We start from the raw sequence: 6000 nt of genomic DNA on the forward strand, positions 1-6000 counted from the left end.
AGATATTTGTCCGAATGTCCAAGTCTTAAATGAGACCACCATGAGCCAAGGAAAACTTGCCTTCACAAAGTCAGCTTTGCCTACAGAGTCCCTTTAATTCTTTGTCAAATTTGTGGGCAAATATTTTTTAACTATCCATTCAATTCAGGTATTTCCTTGTGCTTATATGAACTCAGTCTTCTAAAACAAGTGGCAGTAGAAGGGGGTGGTATTCATTTTCTTTGCTGTATGACAAATTACCACAAATTTAGCAACCTAAAATAACCCAGATTTATTATTTCACAGCTTGTGTGGGTCAGAAGTCTTACTCTGGTTAGCCGGATCTTCTGCTGGGATTTCACCAGGTGGTAATAAAGGTGTCAGCTGGGGCTGTGAATTGCATCCGAGGCTCTGGGTTCTTTTCCCAGCTCGCTGGTTGTTGGCAGCATTCATTTCCTTGAGTTGTATGACTGAGGTCCCTGTTTCCTTGTTAGCTATCAAACAGCCTGAGACTATGCTCAGCTATTAGGGGTCATCCATAGTTCCTTGTCACATGAACCCCACAGGTATCTCACAACATGGATGTTAACTTTCTTCCAGCCCAGTAGGACTGTGTCTCATTGATGTCTTCCTGTGAAGCAGACCAATATAGTCTTCTACAAAGTCATCTAATCAAGGGAACAGGGATCTCATCATATTCACATGTTCTTCCTATACTCAGTAAGAAGGAATTCCACATGGTGTACACATAAAGGAGCAGGAATTTGGGAATCACCTTAGAATTTGACTAATTCCATAGGATTTTATTTGACTAATTCTATAGGATTTTTAAAAACTATTTGATGGCAGGGCACAGTGGCTCATGCCTGTAATCCCAGCACTTTGGGAGGTTGGGGTCGGCAGATCATAACGTCAGGAGATCGAGACCATCCTGGCCAACATGGTAAGACCTCATCACTACTAAAAATACAAAAATTAGCTGGCCATGATGGGACACACCTTAGTCTCAGCTACTTGGGAGGCTGAGGCAGAAGAATCACTTGAACCCAGGAAGCATAGGTTGCAGTGAGCCCAGATTGCACCATTGCACTCCAGCCTGGTGACAGAGTAAGACTCCATCTCAAAAATACAGAACAAAAAAAAAAATAAAATAAAAAAAAATAAACACTGTTTGATGAGACTAGTCATTAATCTATTCTGCTTTATCTATTAGCAATTGTCCATTTGGGAAGGACAGATCACTGGCAAATTTGTGATTATAATCATATAAATAGAATTTTAGAATGTGAATTAGAGACTTTCAATCATTTTATGTGTCACCTAAATAAACTGACACTCAACAAAATTAGTGAGTCTAACTCACTGGGCTCTGCCATTTAAAGCCAGAATAAAAATCTAGTTCTCCAGACTCGTAAACAAATTATACCTTTGCCTTTAACTCACCACCAGTCCCTTTGTACACTTCTGGGTATTTACTCTAGCTCTGCAGATTCCCAAGTATCTCCAAATATTTGTGCATTTTCATCCAAGGTAACTGCTTATTTTGAATGGTAAATAAACTCACTCACATTGAACTGCCAATGACTGATTATATTTTAAGGATGACTTCCTAACCTTATAGTGATATTACTATTTTCACAAAAATAAATACACTAAACAAAAAGGGAAATAACGCTCTTAATATAGACTTCCATGTTAGTGCAGAAGGAGAAGCATGGGCAAGTGTGTGTGTTTTTTGTAATGACTTGTCCTTTGGTCCTGATGTATGTAACAGCAGAACAGATGATAGTTTGGGGTCAATTATCTAGTAACAATATGACAAAAAAGAAAACATCAAAAACTTTTTCTTGCTCCTTTAATAATGCAGTGGGGGGGTTCCACATTTGTAACCTCTTACGTAGTCAGCTCTTCTGTCGATTAATGTATTGGCTAATGGGTAACTACTAATTTGGCAGGGAGGTTTTCTTACAGTTCTATTGCTATGAACAACAGGGCAGGCAGAGATATTCAAAGCAGGAAGTGTTCTGGTCAGATAGAGAATCTTGTAATCACAAATAAAATGCTAAAATCTATCCTAGTTTTAGAAGAGATAATAGAACCCAGGACAGTCCTGCTGGTTTCCGCATCAAGACAAAGTTTTGAACAATGCTCTGTCTTTGGGTGCCTGTCATGAATGAGATTTTTGATGAAACGAACATGTGCCAATGATGGAGCATGGAAGCAGGCAAAGTTAGATGCTATCTTTGGGAAAAGCAACAACAGAAGAGGGGCTTCATCCAGATCTGTTTTTACTAAACAGGTTGATGTTGGGTGTTTGTTATTTTGTCTAGGACTACAACTCAAATTTTAATCGGTGAGAAGGAAAAGAAACACAGTCCCCCAAAATCTTTATCAAGAAAGATACTTTTGGCCAGGCACAGGGGCTCATGTCTGTAATTTCAGCACTTTGGGAGGCCAAGGGGGGTGGATCACCTGAGGTCAGGAGTTCGAGGCCAGCCTGACCAACATGATGAAACCCAGTCTCTACCAAAAACACAAAAATTAGCTGGGCATGGTGGCAGGCACCTGTAATCCCACCTACTCGGGAAGCTGATGCAGGAGAATTGTTTGAACCCAGGAGGCGGAGGTTGCAGTGACCCAAAATTGCGCCACTACACTCCAGCCTGGGCAATAAGAGTGAAACTCCATCTCAAAAAAAAAAAAAAAAAAAATAGATAACTTTCTGGCTTATGTAGTACTACTGTAATGTCTAGAAATGTCATCGTTATTATTTTTTAATATTTTCTCTCTGCCTGAAATGTATCATAGCCTTAGATAAGAGTTCGTCAAACTTTGTTGTGTTCAGCATCAGTTTTTCATCTTCCTGTTAGATGGGAAAAGGCTGTAACCTTCATTTGAACTATGAGAAAATATTAACATATTTCCTAAGAATTCCAATATTTTAAGCAAAATGTTATTTTCACCTGAGGATGAATCATCTTCTCATCCAGTATTCACTGTCCTTTACTTGCAAGCAACCATATTTATAACACTGATGCATCCTATTATGAAAAAAAAATTTATTCAAAAATACCATGCTCCTAGTCTTGGTGTCTGGCTAGCCAAGTCTCATCTGATCTTTCAACATGGAGCCCACGTTATTGCTTCTAAATAAAGATTTTTCTGACTATCTAGTCAGTGTCTTCCACTTTCTCTCAACCTATTTCTGGGGGTATTTATTTTAACACATAACTATGTTTTATCTCTATTTCCTTTATGCAAGTCTTATTTCCGAATAGTTTGCCAAAATCATTGAAAATAGGAACTTTGCCTCACAAGTTTTTAGTACCTCCTACGATGCCCAGCATAGTGCTGAAGAGAATACAGCTTTGCCGAACTGGGAAATAAAATCAAAATAGCAACCAGTTATATTAAACAGCCATGGACCTTTTCATAGTTGAGATAGTAATTTTTGTTGTCATTGGGTTTGTGTTTTGTTTTGTTTGTTCAATGTTATTGCTGTTAGATTTGTTAAATTGTTTGTTTTTTTTGTTGTTGTTTTGCTTGACATACTTGCCTGGATTTGCTTAGTATTGACAACCTGAACTAAACATGATAATAGTTTATCAATTGCCATACTATTCTTGACAGAGCAGATCATACAACATTTAGAACAAAACCAAACTAAACAAAAAAATGTGTGGAGATCCAGGTAGTTTTCATCTGCCAATTAAACTTAGCCCCAAAATCAAATTCATGACTCTTCTCTAATATTTAATAACTCAGGTTTGCATATTCACTCTGAAGAGAAGCCAACATGTGGTCAAAATAATCCTATTTTAAAATGAACTAAGGAATTCACTATATAAAAGTGAATTTGTCAATTCTCTCTGAAGTGAATATCTCCTAATATTTTGTTATTCAGAAATCTCACATGCCAGGGTAATTAAGGAAAGACACACCTGTAAAAACCTGCAGATTAGATGTAGTTTTCATTTGCACTGCCTTCCAGCACGCCAGCAACCAATAGCTTGGCCAGATCTTCAGTCACATATACCTTAAGTTTTAATGGTTACCATGGCAATGAAAAAAGGCATTACAAAATGCACAAGCTGTTAACATGTTGCAGAAGCCAAAAGAAAGAGCTAAGAATAAACTTCTGCAAATTCCTGATCACGCCACATTTAAGGAAAACTGCTGTTAAACTAACGTCATGTCCCAGTCAAATAGCTCATTAATCTGGAGCTGAAGCTGCATATACCTCCCTCAAAGCGCTCCCTCAGCTGGGGCTTGGCCCTCTCCCTGTGAGAACAAACGTGTGTCAGAGAGAGCAGGGGTATGTGTGTGGAGAGGGTGGGGACAGAGAGACAGAGAAAAAGAATAAACAGGCTGCAAATTGAGTCTCAGTTCTTTCATCAACAAGAAAGAAAACCTTCATGTTTTCTAACAGGGATGACAGACAAGAGAATTTAAGTGAATCTAATTTAGATAAATCTAAATTTTAGTGGGTGAGTAAATCATTATAACCATAGACAGATAAGATGAGTGTTTCATTTGCTCTGAATTTTGCTTCTGGAACCTTGATATTCAGGCTGCAAGAAAACAAAATATATGCACCCATCTAATCCCCTGCTGGGAAGAAAGCATTGCTTGCTGAGCAAGAAACTGCCTCGCCTCAGAAGTGGGGGCTGTCTGCTTAGTGATATAGCTTGTAGAATAAAGAAACATAGGAAAGAGGGTCCTCGGTTTATGAATATGATACCAGCCAAGAAAACAAAGGGTGAGATACCAACATTTACATGGAAAGGGCCATTTGTTTTAGAACAAACAGACAAAAGTACAAAAAGGTAGAACTCTTTATTGATTTACAAGCAGAGACCCATGCAGACAGTAGAGAAGTTAATAAGACAGATGAAGCATCAGATGTGATACAAAAATGCAAGTCCAGTTCGTATTGTTTAACTGTATTTGCTCCAGTTTGTGCTCTCCTAGAAGGGAGGTCACTCAGGGTGGGAGGAACGCTGCCACTCTGGATTAAACTCCAGAATATCGTGGACGCCTCTGGAGGAGTTCCTCCGTGTTATCCACTTCCCTTGAGGCAAAGTTCTCCTTTCCATTTTTGGCTCTGCTCAGACTCCGGAGTGTCTCTGTTTGCTATTGTTTGCTACCGTGTTCCATTCTCAGCTGCCTGCATATCTAGTCCCTGATTTCCATCCTGTTCTCACTGTGGGCAGTTCTCCCACACGGTGATCTACATCTCTCCTTCTTGCCTTCCAATCTCCAGTACATGCTTGGCAATGTCCTTGGCTTTGTGTTGCTTACATCCTATATTTCCCCTTACTATCACCTTTGGAAGCCTTTAAAGGCCCAGGTAAATCCATAATTTTGCTATCAGGTCCTCCTCGGCAACCCCAACATCTCATGTGACTACTTTGTAGCTACTGAGCAAGGTCAATATCCTAGAACATCTTCTCTCTTCTTCTTGTTTTGAATTTTGCTTCCTCAGTTAGATTTTAGAGCCATTTATGACTGGTGTTTCATCCTTGTTTTGTGATGTTCACTATATCTAAAATACTACAGATTTCCTACTATGTACCCAATAAATGCTCAATGAATTAACTTATATTTAATCATCAAATGCCATGTTCCCCAGCATCACAGAATTTCTTGAAATTGTATCTTAATATTTGTTTTAAACTTAAAGACTGAAGTTATAAAGATACAGTAAACCGAGACAAAACTCAAATCATGATAAGATTATATAATTTTTGCCAACAATTTAGAAAATTGTAGAGCTGCAAGGAATGTGGACTACTCTAAACTACGCTAAACCCACGCGTGTTTTAAAGACAAATGAAAGGTCCTGATGAGTAGTGGGGTTCTCTAACGTTACATATTATTTGAGCTAGGAAGAGAAGAAAAAGAGGCTACTTGAATCTTCCTCATGAATAGTTTCCCAATGCCCTACTGCTTGTCACCAATGCAGATTGTTACCTACATATGTTGCCCTATACAGGAATTTGAAATGACATTCAATACAGT

This window comes from Sapajus apella, unplaced genomic scaffold (genome assembly GCF_009761245.1).
Source record: "Sapajus apella isolate SASKATOON/1434 unplaced genomic scaffold, GSC_monkey_1.0 scaffold57, whole genome shotgun sequence".
NCBI classification, from domain to species: domain Eukaryota; kingdom Metazoa; phylum Chordata; class Mammalia; order Primates; family Cebidae; genus Sapajus; species Sapajus apella.